Raw genomic sequence first — 18,756 nt, 5'->3', positions numbered from 1 at the left:
TTAATAATGCTACATATCACTTAGGGGGAAATCCAAATAAAATAAAAGGGACTTTCATTAGGTTGTGAAAACCAGATTTAGGATCTGTGAGTAGGAATCTTGAGGGATATTGAGGGAGAAGAAATGCAGTACAAGATACCCTTCTTCTTTGTAGGAGTTTGAGAAATCCCTTAACATGAGAATATTTGTTTTCTAACACAAAATAATTCGAAGACCTGCCCATGTTTCTTTTTTTTAATACAGTTTTAATGAGATATATTCACATACCGTATAACCATCCACAGTGTACAATCAGTTATTCACAGTACAATCATAGTTGTGCTTTCATCACCAGAATCAACTTTTGAAAGTTTTTTTTATTCCAAAAGAAATGAAAATAAAAGTAAAATACAACCACTTAAACATCCCATCCCCCCAGCCCCCTCCCTATTATTCAATTAATTTTTGTCCCCGTTTTTCTACTCATCTGTCCATATACTGGATAAAGGAAGTGCGAACCAAAGTTTTTCACAATCACACCATCACACCATGTAAGCTGCATGGTTATACCATCGTCTTCAAGAATCAAGGCTACTGGGTTGCAGTTCGACAGTTTCAGGTGTTTCCTTCTAGCTATTCCAATACACTAGAAACTAAAGAGGGATATCTTTATAGCACATAAGAATGCCCTCCAGAGTGACCTCTCGACTCCACTTGAAATCTCTCAGCCACTGAAACTTTATTTTGCTCCATTTGTCTTCTCCCTTTCGGTCAAGAAGATTTTCTCAGTCCCATGATGCCAGGTCCATGTTGCCAGGGAGATTTACACCCCTGGGAGTCATGTCCCATGTAGTGGGGAGGGCAGTGAGTTCACCTGCTGTGTCTGCCCGTTTCTTGCCAAATCTCTTCTCTTTCAAGTCCCCTCCAAGTCACCACAATTTTTTTCTGATTATATCATGGAGAAAAGCTCACTTAATGGTGGCTTAACCTATCTTTACCTTTTAAAATACCTATTATTGAACATTCTATCCTGTCTTCTCTTGACTTCCTGGTCTGGTCATCCTATTATTTCTCTTTGCATCTCCTCCATCTCTTTTCTGACTTCAGTTTTTCCTTTTCTTTTGGCTCCTGCTCCTTGCCGTATACACTTACCAGCAGTCCTTCTTCTCCTCATCAGGCTGCTATCCTCTCCCTCTCGTTCCTTTTATCACCAAACTTCTTGAAGGACTTTCTCCTCTTCCTTTTTAACCCATTCCCCACAATTCTGGTCAAGTTTATTGTCAAACTCCTAATTATTAAGTCAGCCCATGTTTTCTTAGATTTCTGCTTCCCTTGGAAGTCTTGCTCATCTTTTCTTTGAGATCATCTCCTCCCTCTGCTTCTGTTTATTGTGTCCTCTTGGTTTTCAGCTTCCTCCTCTGAGCACTCCTCTAATGGCTTTGCCTTCCAAAAGAAAGGACAACAGTAATTCCACTTCTCTTGGTATGTGAATGGCGTTTCTTAAGATCTTTTTCCATGTCAATAAAACGACAGTTTTTCCATGATCAAAAATGTAGGTCAATATGTTGTTTATTGGAATAAATTATTTAATTCAATTGTCCATTTATGTGCTCAGTAAATATTTACTAAATACCTAGTCAGTGAATTGAATGTTTGGTAAGTTGAACTATGGGTTACTATTTTTCCCCCAATATAAACTAAATGTAGTTTCCTTTATCTTTTCCTTTTGGGCCTTTGTGAAGTTTGTTTTTTCCTAATTTGAGCAATTACTAGCTACATGGCCCTTGGATACATTACTTAACTTCCAGGAATCTGTTCCCTAATTTTAAAAATAGGGATAATAATTGTATCTACCTCTTATGTTGTTACAAGGATTAGATTACAAAATGCACGTGGAGTACATAGCGCATAACTAGCATATAGTAATGGCTCAATAAACGTTAGTTTCTGTATTAGTTAGGGTTCTATAGGGAAATAGAACCAACATGAGATATCTGTAAATATGAGATTTTATGAAAGTATCTCATGCAACTGTGGGGATGCATGAATCCAAGTCCATAGGACAGGATGCACAGATCTGAATTCCATAGGACGGGCAGTGAGCTGGCAACTCCAACGAAGATCTTCAGGAGAGGCTGGCTTACTGAAGGAAAAAAGTTCTCTTTCTTCTCCCTTAAAAGTCTTCAACTGATTGGATTAAATCCAGCTGATTGAATTCTCTCATTGCGGAAGACACACCCTTCGTTGAGGTAATCAGCCACAGATGCAGTTGACTGGTTTATTAGCCAGCCACAGATGTCCTTGCAGTAACATTAGGCCAGTGCTTGCTTTACCAGATACCTGGGCACCATCACCTGACAAATTAACACATGAACGTAACCATCACAATTACCATTATTATTCTCACTATGATGTGTCAGCCACTGGGCTTTGGTCCTTATAGCTAGATATGTGCTATGTGCTATGTGCTATGTACGCTGTGTGCATTTTTTCATCTAATCCTTACAACAACCTAAGAGGTAGACACTATTACTACTCTGGTCTCCTGTGTTCCTCAGACATGCCAAGCCTCTCCCTGCAGCTGGTGCTTGCACTTGTCCTTTCTGCCTGTGCTCTTCTTTTCCCTCTTTTGCAAAAGGCTGGCTCATTCTCACCTTTCAGGCCTCAGCTCAGATGTCCTCAGAGAGGCCTTCCCTGGTGGCAGATCCCAATCTCATCATCCTATAACTATCTTTCAGATCTGCATTGTCTTTTTCCATCATGAAAACATATGTCCTTTAGTTACTGGGCTATGCTATCATGTTAACAGTTGTATCTTTATGAGTGGCACAGTAGCTGGCCATGTAAGTGCTCAATAAATATCTGAGGATTAAATTAATGGATTTATAATTGACTGAATGAAAGGGCTTTGGAGTCATATTAAAAATGGGTTTGAATAAAAGCTTTACCACTTACTGTGTGATTTTGGGCAAATTAAGTTACTTCTCTGGGCTTTGGTTGCCTCATCTGTATAGTAGGAATCATATCTACCTCACAGAATATTGTGAAGATTAATTAAGATATTGACTACGAATGTACCTGCCACAGTACCTGGCACATAGTAAGTGTTCATCCCACTTCAAAGCCTGGTACTTAATGACGAATATGTATAGCAGAGTTTTATCAAGTTTGACCTGATTAATGGAACAGTTCTGGGTGGTGTGTCTGTGTCTGTGTGACCCGTAAGTCTGGGTGTAAGATGCCTATGACTCTCCTCAGGTAACATTTGCTGTGGGTATGCTGGCCTGGCTGGAAAGAGACTTTCAACCCAGGATGTTAGCTGTTGCACTGAGTGAGAGTCTCAGTCCAACAAACCAGAGAGTGCCAAGCCCAGAGTTTTTACTGGGTGCTGAATGCAGAGCCCCCAAAAACTAAATGATAAAACCTGACATAGTACAGCCTGTCTCTCGCCAAGATGGATTAGGATGCTCTGTCTAGACAGTCGTCTCTCTTGGGAAATCACAGTTGTTTTAATAGGAGGCACATGTTCTCTTCTTAGGAATACAAAGTAGGCCTGGGAGCCACTGGGGGTGCTGCTGTGAGGTTGCAGGAGCCCGTGAGGCTGCATGAGCCCGTGGAGGAGTGCCTGCAGGAAGGTACTGTCTGCTTCTATGTTCATGGGAGTCAGGAGGTCTCTGGATGATAGTAGTAGCCTTCCCACATGCAGTATCAACAAAGGCCACATTGCAGGGGAAGGGGGTGGCTTAGCTGTAACCTTCCCAGGGCCAGACACTCTACACCCCCACTGGGGACTGCTGGGAGGAATTGAAAGGGGGAATCGAAAGGTGCATGGATTACCTATGTGCCAGGAAATGTAACAGAGGTCTCCATGTAACTTCCTTGCTTGGTGTGATGGCCTAGGTGGTTCGCCTGTATTGGCTGTTAGGGTGAGTGTTTAAGTTGAGGGCTCTAGAATTAGATAAATCCCTGGGTTTGATTCCTGGTGATGCCATGACTTTGGGTGTTCCTTAACCACTAAGCCTCAGTTTACTCATCTTAAAATGGGGATAACAATGACCTTTATCTTATGTGGTTGCTGTGAGGATTAGATTATATAGTGCATACGAAAATCTTAGCTTAGTGCCAGGCATATAATAAACATTCAGTAAATAATCATTGTTTTTATTAGGCAGCTGTGCTGTATTATGTATTTATGTATTAACTTGGCTAGGTTATAGTGTTCAGTTTGGTCAAAGACTGGCCTTCTTGTTACTGTGGAGGTATTTTGCAGATGGCGATTGGCATCTACAGTCAGTTTCTCTTAAGTAAAGAAGAGTATCCTCCTAATGTGCGTGGGCCTCATGTATTCAGCTGGGGGTCTTAATAGTGAGAACTGAGGGTTCTGGAGATCAGAAGAATTTTTGCATCAAGACTTAAATATCACTTTAGCCAGAATTTCCAGGCTGCATCCTGTCCTGTGGAATTTGGATTTGCTAGCCCCTACAATTGTGTGAGCCAGTTCCTTACAGTAAATCTCTTAATACATATGTCCTGTTGGTTCTGTTTCTCTGGAGAATGCTGACAAACAACACAGCAGGTAGGGCAGGATTTTGAGTTTGTTACTGCTGAAGAGTCTTATCTATACTGAACTTTGAATCTTGGTCCCCCCCACCCCTGTGTGCTTTGGACCAGTTATCTAAGTTCTCTGAGTCAGTGTTCTTATCTGTTACATGCAGTTTACAATATCCACTTCGTAGTGAAGGTGAAATGAGATCAGAGTGCCTGACACATAGTAAGTGCTCAAAATATTCATTTCCTCCCCCTTTGGTTCTGGAGTATCTGCAATACGGTCCCTTTAAGCTTGTTAAGATTCCTCACTAGTGTTGTATGCAGCTGTGTGCAGACAGCTTTGGCAGAAGGAAAGAGGCTTTTTTTTTTTTTCCCCACTGTTTCATAATCTTTTGGCTTTGGTCTCCTGCTGGCCACACCCTGTGCTTCTCAGGATATCTGGGTCCTGTTGCAGTTATTATGTGCCTTGCCTCTCACCTAAATGACCCTGAAAGGCAGTTGCTTTGGAAGGCTTTGCTGAATGTAAAATGGATTTTTTTTTCCCCTGCTTTTTGGGGCAAAACTGGCTCAGGGATTCTTAGCTGCAGTAGGAAGGGCTGGCAGGCTTGGACCAAAATTGAGCTTAGCTGCCAGGGGTTTTCTGGTTTTCATTAAAATTCTCTGGCTGTCTTTTGGGATTGTTCCATTGGATATGACTGTGCTCTGAAGCCGGTTGTGCTGTTCTCTCAGCTACACACATCCATCAAATCACAGGGCCCTGAGGACCAGAGAAAACTGAAGATGGGGAACAGCCTAGCCAAGGGGTCTTGCTCAGCCATCTTTGTGGTAAGAGACCCCCATCCACAAGTGCAGAGCTCGAGTTTTGTAAAGTCTTAAATACAGATGGGGAGGTCGACATAGCTGAGCTGGGAATGGGTAGCAGAGGGAATCCTGTTAGAGCTCACTCTTAAGGCCAGATTTGCTTTTGAGGGCAAACAAAGATTTTCTGGCAGTTGAGGGTCCCTGAGTATCACTGCAGTGCAATCAGCCTAATCTGATCATTTCTCCGCGATGCTGATGCCCTCAGGAGGTGGAGGGGTTTGAAGTTGGAATGGCAGTTCTCAGACTGATAATGACTTTGCCTCTGGTGGCTGAAGGAATCATACTTGAGTCTGAAAACTCAGGTTCAGGTCATGACTCTACTAGTGACTTGCTTTGTGACCTTGAGCAAGTTATTTCCTTGGGTCTTAACTTTACAGTGTGGTTGTGAAGATGAAGTAACATAAATTATGTAAAGCTCTTGGCATATTATATGTTCTCAACAAATGGTGGCTGCTAATATAAATTGAGCTAGATTTGACCTGTCACTCCAGCTCATCAAGATATATTCCAGTTCTGTCATCTAAAACATTTGTTCTGCATCCCTCTCAGCTTTGTGTCATTTAAGAATTTGAGTCAAACATGTTCCCTAGGGCAAGCTGAAACTCCATTCACTGGAAAAATACATCAAAACCATAGTATTATGTTTTCCAGTGAGAGGCTTAATATGTTGCCTTTTTCATCTCTAGGTAACTCAGTAGAAGAAAAGATTTTTTCCTATCATTCTTGATGGAAAGATTGTGAGAAGGCCGTTTTAACTGATCTTGGATACAAGTGTTCCCTGATGATATCCCCAAGAGATCATCACTATGGCTCCCTCCCATCTGCCCCCAGAGTAAACTCCATTTCCAGTCTTTTCACCTTTTATTCTGCTCTCCCAACTCTGTATTCTAGACACAGTGGGCTGCTCACTTTAAAAAAAAAAAAATGTGTAAAGGTGCATGGAATGTGAATTTCTGAGAAGTTGTAAACCTGAAAATATCTTTATTCTAGTCTCATACTTGATTGATAACTTGAATTCTAAGTTGGAAGCCATTTTTCTTCAGAAACTTTAAGGTATTGCTCCATTTTCTTGTTTTCATTGTGGTTGTGGAAGTTGGAAGGATTCTGATTTCTAATTCTTTATATGTAGGCTGCTTGTTTGTTTTTCCCCTCTCTGTTGGCTTATACTATCTTTCTTTGTCTAAAATTTTTGGAAATTTTGGAACGATGTGCTTGCTGTGCTGGGCCCTTTCAACCTGAGAACCTGCATCCTTCAGTTCTTGGAAATTTTATTGAATTATTTTGTTATGTTTTCTCTTTTTTCTTTTCTTTCTTTCTTGGGAATTTCTCTTATTCAAATATTGGATCTCCCATACTGATCCTTTAGAATATTCTTAACTCTTCTCTCCTGTTTTCTGTATCTTTGTCTTTTTATTTTACTCTCTGGGAGATTTCCTCAACTTTATCTCTCAGTCCTTTTTTTGTTAAGTTTTTCATGTCAGCTATTACAGTGTCAATTTCTAAGAGCTCTTTTTTTGTTCTCTGAGTCTTACCTTTTAATCATATTATATTTTTTGTTCCATGGATGCAGTTTTATTTCCTTTTTGGGAGAATATTAATGGTATTGTCCCCCTGCATAGTTTCTGTTTCCTTCATATTGCTTTTGTGTTTGCTGTGGTCCATATCTCCTTAAGAGGCTTTCCTAAGATGTCACTCTGAATGTGATCCTTGACTGTTGCTTCGGATTAAGAGTGGAGGAGATAAAAGGCTGTCAAGACCTTTAAATCAAGGTAAGTGAAGCCAGTCACAAAAAACTACATAGTATACAATTCCATTTATATGAAATGTCCAGAATAGAGAAATCTATAGAGACAGAAAGTAGATTAATATTTGCCTGGGGATGTAGAGAGAGGGGAATGGGGTGTGACTGCCAATGGGCACAGGTTTTGTGTGTGTATGTGTCATGATGAAAATGTTCTAAAGTTGATTGTGGTGATGGTTGCACAACTCTGAATATACTAAATACCATTGAATTGTCTATTTTAACTGCATGAATTGTGTGGTATGTGAATTGTATCTCAATAAAGCTGTGAAAAAAAACATGTGGGATGGCAATCACTTGCTCTGTGTCTCACTGTAGGGTAATCTGAGAGGCTGTTTGGGGGAGACCTCGATGTTAGCATCTTCAGGTTTTCCCTTGTTTACGTTCACCAGAGAGGGGCTTTCCCCTCTCCCCTGGAGAGTGAGGTTCTAGCTGACAATGTTCTGGGAGCCAAGAGGAGAAGGAATATCTCTGTATTTCACCCTTAGTAGACATAGAGTCCTGTTTTTGGAATGTGGCCCCCTCAGCTATAATGTGTAACTCCAGGCCAGAGACTATAGTTTTTATTTTGGAAAATTTTAGAGATTTATAGAACTAGAGAGGATAGTATAATGAACCCCATATACCCATCACCATCACACCCCATCACCTAGGCTCACCAGTGATCAATACATGGCCATTTTTGTTTCATCTGTATCCCCCATCCCCAGATTATTCTGAAGCAAATATTTGACATCATTTATGTTTTATTCTCTCCAGAATAACTGTCCAGAATTCTGCCACTAAGGAGATGGGATCTAAGGGTCTAACAACTCAATCACTTTTCCCCCTTGCCTTCTTTGTTTTAGCATCCAATACCCCTGCTCTAGAAGTACAAGGTGCTGCCAGTTTCTGTGCCTTTTAAGGATTATATGGTTTAAACCAGTTGGTTCTCAGCTTTCTGTGCATCTGGCTTAGGAGTCAGATTTCTTGAGTCTAAGTGAGACTTGTTCATCTGCTTCCCAGCTTCCAGAATTCAACACTATTACCTTCCCTCCTCTTTCCCTGTATTTGTTATTAAGAATAAAAGCACTTTACTGATATTTTGTAGGGTTTTTGAAGTAAGTAAAATTAGATGCAGTTGTTCAGTGTGCCGTCTTCTGCAGAAGAGCAGCTGCTCATTTTTTTTTTTTTGTCTTGCCCTGTTCTTTCCTATTCTATTTAACCCTGTGATCTGATCCTGTCTTGTCCTGTCCTTTTCTTTTCCTTCTTTCTTCCCTTCCTTCCTTTCTTCCTTCCTTTCCTTTCATTTTCTTCCTTTTCTCCCCTTTCTTTTTTCCCTTCTCTCTTTATTTCCCTGGGGGGGGAAAACACTTTTTCAACCTTTTAATAACTAAGAGGCGGCTCCTTATTTTAACATGCCTTGTTTATGCCTCTCCTTCTGACCTTAAGTCCAGGCAAAGTTAAAGAGTCCCTACTTTTGTGCCTTGTTGGCATTTTGTTCTCACCTGTTATGATAGCATTGTTTGCTTGCACTTTGCAGGCTGCATTGCAGTTTGTCTATCTGCCTAGCTTCCCTGTTGGCCTGTGAAGTAAGACTGTGCCTTATTTTTCTCCTTATCATGAGCATAACTCCTAGCCCCCAGCAAACATTTGTTAACTCTCAAACTGGGTAATTCAACATTGCTCTTCCAGGGGTGGGGACAGAGAAGCATATAAGTCCTCTTACCTTCTCACCTTTTAAAAGCCCAACTGTTTGACAAATATTGAAGAGCAAAACAGGCCTTGTGAAGGCTTGCTGTTATGCAACGTTGCTCCCTTTGCTTTCAAGTCTAGTGTTTATTTATACAGTCAGCAACTTGGAGAGGGAAAGAGGGTAGCTGTATAGATATAAACATCCCACCAAAGAAAGAATGGGCTCAGGCAGACATGAACCCCACCCTACCACACACACACACACAGAAAGGCTTGTGGTCTATACTGTGCTTCAGACTAGAGAAGGAGTGAATTTATTGTCTCGACGTCATCTTAGTTCTGCAGTGGTCTTCCATAGCATCTGTCTTTGGACAATATGCCAGGTAAATTTAATAAAGTGCTGTTATATTGTTAAAAAAATCTGATGTTAAAGCATTATCTATGAAAGGTCCTGTTAAAATGCAAACATGAAACCTTAAAAGAGTAACCCAATCTGTTGTTTCTTAAAGTATGTTCCCCAGAATACTATAAGTATTCTCTGGGGAAAAGAAATATGGAACTGGTAGTCAAACAAATTTGGGATGCTGGATTAAGCAAAGTCAAATAGGGCTCCTTACTTCAAGACTTCTCAGAGCCTTGCTCTCCTTGAGGTGAATCTCCTTGAGGTATGTAGTAGGCAGCATTTCCTAAATTTACTTTACTTTTCATTGGAGGAGCAGGGGCATTTTGCTGTTATGTTTTGTGGAACATACAAGAAACAGCCCCTCAGCCTAATCCATCCTTTGTGGATTTCAAATGCCACTTTCTCCAAGGCTTTCCTGCCTGCCTCCTGGGATATTATATAACTTCTTCCTTTTTAAAATTATACTGACTTCATTTGTCTAACTCTCTCCTATCCCTCAGTAGATCATAAGTTCCATGTGCATTTCCTATCATTTTCCACTGCATCTAGGACATTGCCTTGCACAAAGGTGCTCAAGGAATATTTATTTTACTGCACTGGTTCATGAGCTGAGTCATCCTCAGAGAGCTAAGTCCAGAGGGCACTGGCACAGGTGGGAATCCAAAACAAGTCTGCAGCTAGGGATGCTCTACTCAAGGATATATATTGGGTGGAGGGCTTACAGTGAGGACACGGGGCCTGTGTAAGAGGCTGGTCCTGCAGGGCAGAATAGGAAAGCAAAAACAGGAGGTGAATGAAATGTATGGAAGGCCAATTCTATGCCAGACACTTTTTGTTAAGCTTTAAGGACTTTAACTTAATCCCAGCTTTTCAAGTAGGTGATATGCTTCCCATTTCACAGAGAAGCACATGGAGCATCAGAAAGGAGAAATTAAGCATCTGTATGTATCAGGCACTGTGCTGGGGAGGCAAAGATGAATAAAACCCAATCCTTTCCCCAAAGAGCCCTCGTTTTTATGGGGTAGATAGTCTCGTAAACAAATATTTTTAAGCAGTGGGGTAATGCAGTGATTACGCTATGTGCAGAGCATTGTGGGAGAACCAATAGTAGGACCTAACCTGTATATGGTGGGCTGGGGGTGGGGGTGGATGCAATGAGGCAAATCCAGGAAGGCTTCCAGGAGGAGAGCGATTCATTGTTGCTGGAGGGGAGAAGTGAGGCTAGAGAAATTGAGAGAGTGTTGAGGACTTTGGACTTGATCTTGAAAACCATGGGAAGCCATCGTAGGGTTTCCAACAGAAGAGCAAAGTGTCTGGATGCATTTTGGTGGCTGTGGAAAATGAGTCTGAGCTGGGTTGGACTAGAGGCAGGACAGTCAGTTGGAATTCTTACCAGTAGTATAGCTGAGAGATGATCAAGTCTGCCCCGCGGCAGTGGTAGGAGTGGAGAGGAGTCCACTGAGACTGGTTTGATAAATATCCAGCAGATAAAATCATCAGGCCAGGGGTTAGAGAGCAGAGAGGAGTCAAGTATGACTCTCAGGTTTCGTGCTGTGCAACCTGTGGCTTCCATTCACTGACATTTCAAGTCTGCCCTTACCTGAGCACTGTCTGTTTTTCTCTCTGTAAATTGGGGTCACCACCTAGAACATGCTGGGAGGATTAATTAGATAATACTTTGGAAACTCTTTATCCTCTCATAAGAAGAATAATACAGAGGCAGTGTACCTCACTTGAAGAAACTCTATCATAATGTAGATTTATGAAAAAGTATTTAGGAAACAGTGTTCTGTGGAAAGACGGTGACATAAGATTCCTTTAAATACTATTGATTTATCTCTTGTGCATCTCAGAATTCTTATATTCCTAACTTGAGGAATAATTCTGTTGGGTAAAGCAATGGTTCCCAAGCCTGGTTCCCCACAAGAATCACCTGAGAATATTTTCTTCCCCAATATTTGTTTCCAGGCTTAAGTACTTCACTTTATTTTTCTTGCATAAAAATCCTACTGTGGTGCCCACAGAGGAAGGACCTCTGCACGGAGACTCGGGGGTTATTACAAGATGGTCAGTGAGTTCCTGATAGGGAGACTTGGTGAACACAGCCTCTTTCCAGAGGTCAGGGGCGAGATAGTTGTAGGTGGTCTTGGAGATGATACTGAATATGGCCTTGGTGAAGTTTCCAAATGTGTAGCAATCATCAATACTAGCCATAGGCAGAAACTTCTTGGGCACAGGGGCCAAGATGGTGCCAGTACCTCTGGGGAATGGGATGAGGCACCTGAACGCAGGGCTGCAACGTCCCGTTGTCATCTTGCAAGGGACCATATGGGGCTTGCTGATCTTGTCCCACCAGTAGCCCCACCACAGGAATGATGGAAAGCTTGGCCAGGATGATGGCCCTGTGGATTGGTGATGGCCTGGAGCCACCAATGGCTTGGAGCACTGAACACCCATACTCACATGGCCATTGTAGTCCCCAGTGGCAACGAAGGCCTGGGACGAGGTCTACTGACCAGTGCGGTTCTGCTTTTACACAGGCATAATTTTCAATACCTTGTCCTTGAGTGAGGTCCCTGGGAAAAAGTCAATGATCTCAGACTCCTTAATGGGCAGAGAGAAGAGACAGCTGTTCTCATGCCCTTGACTAGGTACTCAGCTTGGCCTTTGTCCTTGTCTTTGCCTTTGCAAGCTCCACAGCCTTGGCCCTGATGCTGACCACTGCCCCAGCCTTGACCACTGCCCTGACCTTGGCCCTGGACCCCATTGCCAAAGCCTCTATGGAAGCCACAGCAGCCTCCCACCCCAGGGCCCCCGGGGCCAGCTGCTGCTTCTGCATCATCTGTCATTTGGTGTTTTCTCAACCAAGCTCTCCCCCAATTTTTAATTATGAAACATTTCAAACATATTGAAAACTTGGAAGAGTAATAAAATGAACACTTAAATATCCACTATCTAAACTAAACAAGTGCTATATGTGGCAAATATATATGGGTATTTATACATGAATACATATATATATTTACACAAATATGTATATGTTGAATCATTTGAAAGTCAGTTGCAGACATTATAACTCTACCACAAATGCTCATTTCAGCATCTTTTTCCCAAGTCCAACGATGTTCTCTACAATACAATCATATCTAAAACAAAGCTGTGTTCACATTTCTCTAATTGTGGCCAGGGGGTATTTTTACTTAATATAAAAAAAAAATTCTGTATTAGTTTTTTATAGTAGAAGAAACTTTTTTAGTATTCTAGATTCCTCTTCTGATTTTGGTCAGTTTCTTTTTCCTTTTTATTTAAAAAATTATCTTTATTTTAAATTATAAAATAAAAAATACTTATTTTTTAAAAATTCAGACAATAAAATATGTATAGAAATAAAAAACAGAGAGAGAGTAAAAATTCACCTATTGGAAGAGAATGCATTTGACCTTAATCAGAATATCTAGGGAAGGGACCTTGCAATCCTTATTTTTAAGAAGCTTTTGGTTGAGTTTAATGCAGTTCCCCAGGGACTGGCATTGGGAAACCCCGGCATAATGCAAGGCATACCTACAGCCATCAGTTTTAATTGCGATCAAGCCAAGAAGTATTTATTAAGTGCTTCTGATGTATTGAGCTCTGTGCTAGGGACTGTGGAGGATCTAATGAAATATGTAAAATAAATTAACAGCCTTCCAGGACATCGTGTTGGAGAGATAAAACTGACATTCACAAAGTCATTAAGAGGAAGGGAATTAATATTTATGGAGTACCTACCATGTGCTAGATACTGCAGCAGGTGCTTTTCAAAAAGATCTAATTTAAATCTCACAACAGCCCTTAATGTAGACAGTATTATTCCCATTATATAGATGGGGAAACCAAGGCTCAGAGATTGAGTTGCCCAGGATCACTCAGCTTGTAAGGGATGGAAAAGAGCCACAATTTCAACCTAAATCCATCTGAATCTTTCCATTACTAAGCTACTCCTCAAAGTAACACTGTCCGACCTTGCATAGCATTTCCTACTGAAAAGTACGTTTACTCTTACTCTCATAGTTTTAATCAGAATCAGAATAGTTTCAAGACATATTATGATCAAGAGCTAAATGTAATGTGGCACTAGTACTTAGTGCTATAAGGATTCAGAGGAGAGATCAGGGAGGACTTTGTGGAGGAAATGACATTTAGGTTGCTCTGAAGGAAGGAATAAACTAGAACAAGTCATGGGAAGCCAGGTGAGAGAAAGATGGAGCTGAGGGGGTGGGGTTGTGTCCCCATGTGGTAGAGTTGTTTCTGTAAAAGCAGGAGTGGAAATGGAAAACAGATGACAAGAAGCTGCTTCCTAACTCACCCATCCTGAGACAGCCAGGCAAAGAGGTAAGAGACAAAATGATCATATACCTTATTTCCATCTTCACTTTTGCTGAACATAAATACACAAGTAGCATCTTTCAAACCTTTTTACTACCTTGCTGGACAGTTTATTCTCCATACCCCATCCCCCCGACACAGACACTGCACTGTAATTTATCCCATATCCCCATCCTCTCCCCAAACCGGCTCTGACAATAAAAGGGAGACAGTTGAGGGTCCCACAGCTAGTAGGATTACAGCCAGACACGCAAACAAAAGTGGCATTTGAGTGAAAATGTAGTAAAAGAAGCCTGTGTGAGGAACAGAGGTTGCTTACATAAAGGCCAGGAGGGGTGGGGAATGTTTGTGTTGGGTCTTCCAAGTTCTCTTAAGATTCCTCCCAACTCTTTTTTTTTTTAGTTTATTCCCTGATTTTCTTTGGAGACTAGGGTTGGGGTCTTTTGCAAATAGTGTAAGACAGACCTGGATTATTATCCCAGCTCCTCTGCCTACTGATCTTCTACCTTGACCACATTATTTAACTTGCTAACAGTGAATTTTGTAAATCTTTGATCCTGCAGTTATTCCCCCTGCCACCCCTGCCATCATTAAATCTACCCTCTCCACTGGATCACTCTCAATAGCAAATAAATAAGGTCTAGTATTTCTTATTTTAAAATAAACCAAAAAATTCCTAAAACCTTTTCTAATTTTGTGTCTCTTAAAAATTGCAAAATAAATTCATTTTTTGATTTAAAAAAACTCTTGATATTGTATCTGCCTCCAGCTGTGTCGTAATTTCTCTGTTCTTTTTCTCAAACTTAAAAGTTGTTCATAGTTATGACCTTGACTTCTTCCCTTCGCTCTAATCTCTTCCCAACATTCCACAGGGTTATTCTTGTCTGCATCAACCAGTGACCTTTATGTTGCCAAATCTAAGGCCACTTTTTTTTGGTCTTAATCTTACTCATTCTCTCAGCAGTTTTTAACAGGGTTGATCATTGGTTTCTTTGACACTCTGCTTTCCTGAGTCTCTTCCTACCTCTCTAGACCCTCTTTAGGCCTCTTCTCCTTAATCTCTAAATGGTAATAAGCCCAAGGCTCTGAAATGGACCCCTTCTCTTCTCTATTCACTCTTCATTGATATCTTCTTCTAATCCGATGGTTTTAAATAACATTCATTTGCTAATGACCTTCAAATTTGTATCTCCAGCCCAAATGCTCACTGGTCTCCAGACTCAGGTCTATATAGATGTGTAAGAGGCATTTGAAATTTAACACAGCTAAAACAGAACTCTTGATTCAGCCTCCACCCCAAACTTGCTCTTCCTCCAATCTTCCCTCCCTCAGTAAGTTGTGCCGGGGTCCACCCAAGTGTTCAAGTCAAAATATTGAGGCAGCATTATTTTTTCTTTCCTTCCCTATCCTCACCTAATCCTTCAACATGTCTTATCTTCTCTATTTCCAAAAACTTTTCCAAATTTTTCTCCTTCTTGCCATCTCCATTACTACCACCCTAGTCCAAGCCACCAACATCTTTCACCTGGACAAGTTGAAGCAGCTTCCTAACTGTCTCCTTGCCTCTAATTGTATCCATGAAACAATCCATTCTCCATTATCATGAGGACTCTTTTTTTTTTTTTAATTAAATTCAGTTTTATTGAAATACATTCACACACCATACAATCATCGATGGTATACAATCCACTGTCCACAATATGATAACATTGTTATGCGTTCATCACCACAATCTATCTCTGAACATTTTCCTTACATCAGAAAGAACCAGAACAAGAATAAAAAATAAAAGTGAAAAAAAACACCCAAATCATCCCCCCATCCCACCCCATTTGTCCTTTAGTTTTTATCCCCATTTTTCTACTCATCCATACAGTAGATAAAGGGGGTGTGATCCACAAGGTCTTCACAATCACACTGTCACCCCTTGTAATCTACATTTATTATATAATTGTCTTCAGGAGTCCAGACTGCTGGGTTGGAGTTTGGTAGTTTCAGGTATTTACTTCTAGCTATTCCAATACATTAAAGCCTAAGAGGTGTTATCTATACAGTGCATAAGAATGTCCACCAGAGTGACCTCTCGACTCCATTTGAAATCGCTCAGCCACTGAAACTACTTCGTCACCATGAGGACTCTTTTAAAAATGTTAATTGGTTTGTGTCACATTCCTGAAGACCCCCCCAGTTGGCCTCCCACTGCACTCAGAATGAAATCCAAACTTCTTGTCCTGGCTTACCAAGCTCTGTGTGACCTGCTCCATTTCAGTCTCTCAGCCTCCTTCTCATTGCCCATGCTCCCAGCCTCAATGTCCTTCTTTTGGTTCCTTGGACATGCCAAGCTCATTCTCACTTTAGGGCCTTTGCAGTAGCATTTCCTCAGCCTGAGATGCTCTTCTTCCAATATTCATGTGCTTGGCTCTTTTTTATTCAAATCTCATCTTAAATGGCACAACTAAGAGAGGCCTTCCCTCACCACCCAATCTAAAATATCTGTCTAGTCACTCTCTGTTCCTTCCCCCATTTTAATTCTCTAATAGCACTTGTCACTACTGATATTTTTTCATTTCATGTATGTATTGCTCATTTTTCCATTCATTCATTGCTCTGTTGTCTGCCTAAACTGGACTGTATGCTCACTGAGAAGGGGGAGTTTGTCTGCTTGTTCATCACTGAATCCCCTGCTCCTGAAACAGTGATTTGCATATAGTACATGTTCGGTATAAACGTATGGATAGAGGGAATACATTTTTCATCTGTAAAATAGGTGGGGTGGGGGCTAATAATGTGTCTCAGAGTTGTTGAGAATTTGCATTATCTAATTTGATAAGCATATGAAGTGAATGGCTCTGCATCTAGCACATTGTGTTTATTAAATGGAAACTGTATTGTTTTTTCTGTATCTGGCTCATTATAGTTATTCAGCAAGGATTAATTCTCTTTCTCTCCTGCAGTCTGGGTCCTCTGCAGCATTTTATATTTAAACGACTTGCAGTCTGAGCATTGTAAAAGGTACTTTCTGGTCAGTTATGACTCCTATGTTTCTTTCGAAGAGAAGTTTTTTTAAAAGTGCTTTTCAGTGAATAGTCAACCCCGGCTAGTTTAGAACCATTGTTGATGTCAGTTCTGTCTCCCCTTCCCCAGTACAAATGGAAACATGGCATTTATACCAGGGGTTGGCTTTCTCTTGGGAAATTATAATTTTCTTCGTCTCTTTGGTTATATGATCTTTGCCAATTAACTCTCCTTCGGATCAAAGTGTTTTGGGATTTGATTTCCCCATCCCAGTGTTTAGGTTCTCTGAAAAGCATTCCTGGCTCTTGTGTGTTCTGATAGCTTTTCCTTTTGCATCTGTTTAATAAATATTTATTTAGGGTCTACAGAGTGCCAGGCAGTGGGGATACAGAGGGAATTCTTAGGGGGAAGCAGGATGCCTAAACCAATGAGGATGATAAAGTATCTATGGAGGAAGTCTCCATAGAGAGTGGCCAATTCACATGGGAGGGGAGTGGGGGAGAAGAAAGCTTCGGAGATGTGTGATTCTTCACCAGCCACCATGGGAAGGTCAATGAGATTAAAGGCTTGGAGGGATGAGTCTGTCTTGGAGTCAGAACTCAGGAGTTAGGCATGGTATGTGGTCATAGTGTGTGGTAAGACATGGGTCATGAGACGCAAAGCCAGGGAGATGAGCAGGGGCTGCGTCATGGATAGCTCTGAATGCTCTGCTAGGAAATTTGAACTTTCTCCAACAGGAACAATATTAGTAGCCTCCCCTAACATTTATTGAGCCTCTATGCCAGGCTCTCTCCCTAGTGCTTCATTATATTGATTCTGTAGATGTACACAACAATCCTATGAGGTAGGTACTGTTATAATTCCTATTTTACGAATAAAGAAATGTAGGTACTGAGAGGATAGGGAACTTGCCCAGGGTCAACCAACTCTTAAAGGGCAGAGGCAGGATTCAAACTCAGACAGTTTGGCTCTAAAACTGTAGTCTTAACCATGGCATTGTACTTACTCTCAGAGACTGCTTTGTGTAGACCTGGGAATCCCTGAGAAGATTTAAGTGAGAGAATAACATGCTCAGATGAGTTCTTTGGAAATACTGCAGTGGAGTCCCATTGCATCTTGTACAGGGGTTATGTTCTACAAGTGTCTAAGGTTAAAAAAAAAAAAAAAAGGCCAGCATTGCATTTCTCTTTGAAGGTATATGAGTGAGGTTTGCTACATTAGCAATGTTATACCTTGTCTCAGTAAGTCCAGTGCAGCCATCTTCTCCTTTAGCCTTGGAACAGAGGGCAGAATCTTTGGTAGGCACCCTCTAATAGATGTGTGGAGGGGCCATGTTGTTTGAAAAGCAGAAAAGTGTCATGCTCCTGCAGTGAGCAGGTTGTAGAAACTGAGCCCTTCCATGGCAACAGCAGACTCAGCCTTCCCCCTCACTCTCTCTCCAAGGCCCACGCTCACTTAATGGACTGGCACAGCTGGTGCATTGCTTAGATAATGCTTTTCCCTGTCCCTGTTTCTCTGGTGGAGTCTGTAGTGGCAGAGATGTAAGTTAGGTCCATGTGTGATGAGCCACCCTTCATCTGGGCCGCAGAACGGAGAAAGGACTGCGTGCAGGTGGGAAAGAGGGAAAAAAGGCAGTGAGAGCAGGCAAAAGGCGGCAGCTGCTGCCCAGTAAAAGAGGTTGGCCTCCATGAAGGTGAGAGCAGGTGGAGAGCAGGGAGAATCAGGACATGAGAGACGTAAAGGAGGCTAAATATTCTGGACCTAGTGACCAATTGAATTTATTCTCTTCAGGCTTTTTCTGATCTGAATACATAGTACATCATTGTATCTTTCAGTTTTCAAAGTCTTGTAAATTTCCTTCTGACTTACAGCTGCATCTACTTTAGAAACCTACTACTCTCCATGCTCTTGGCTTGTGGCTTCTGACCTAGGCCTAAGGGTTGCCTGCAGGTGTGAGGAACTTTGATAAATCCATATTTTGTCACAAATGCACAATATTTCTGTTTTTTACTTACAAACAGACATGGTATTATACCAGTTTTCTTGATAGCACTTGAAACAACCCACAGCTATGTTCTCTTAACAGGCCTTGGGTTAAGTTTTTGGGTTT

General features: G+C 41.2%; 1 protein-coding gene and 1 pseudogene across 8 annotated transcripts in view; one reads left to right on the top strand and one right to left on the bottom strand.

Annotated features, from left to right (window-relative positions):
• The window catches only part of RAB30 (RAB30, member RAS oncogene family), a 95,518-nt gene that overhangs the window by 32,490 nt on the left and 44,272 nt on the right, over positions 1-18,756 (top strand). The window contains exons 1-2 of one of the 8 annotated variants that reach the window (XM_037840875.1): positions 5,374-6,441; positions 7,062-7,157. The exons of 3 other annotated variants lie outside the window; for them this stretch is intronic. The gene's annotated coding sequence lies outside the window, so the exon portion shown is untranslated. Of the gene's footprint in view, positions 1-3,570; positions 3,615-4,594; positions 5,353-5,373; positions 7,158-18,756 lie in introns of those variants that run through there. 4 more of the 8 variants (XM_037840877.1, XM_037840882.1, XM_037840881.1 and 1 more) reach the window with 4 other exon arrangements.
• On the bottom strand, positions 11,196-12,115 carry LOC119537225 (annotated as a pseudogene).

The sequence above is a fragment of the Choloepus didactylus genome, chromosome 6 (genome assembly GCF_015220235.1).
Source record: "Choloepus didactylus isolate mChoDid1 chromosome 6, mChoDid1.pri, whole genome shotgun sequence".
In the NCBI taxonomy this organism is placed as follows: domain Eukaryota; kingdom Metazoa; phylum Chordata; class Mammalia; order Pilosa; family Megalonychidae; genus Choloepus; species Choloepus didactylus.
The sequence above is the reverse complement of the archived record's forward strand: the minus strand, read 5'-3'. Positions and strand labels throughout refer to the sequence as shown.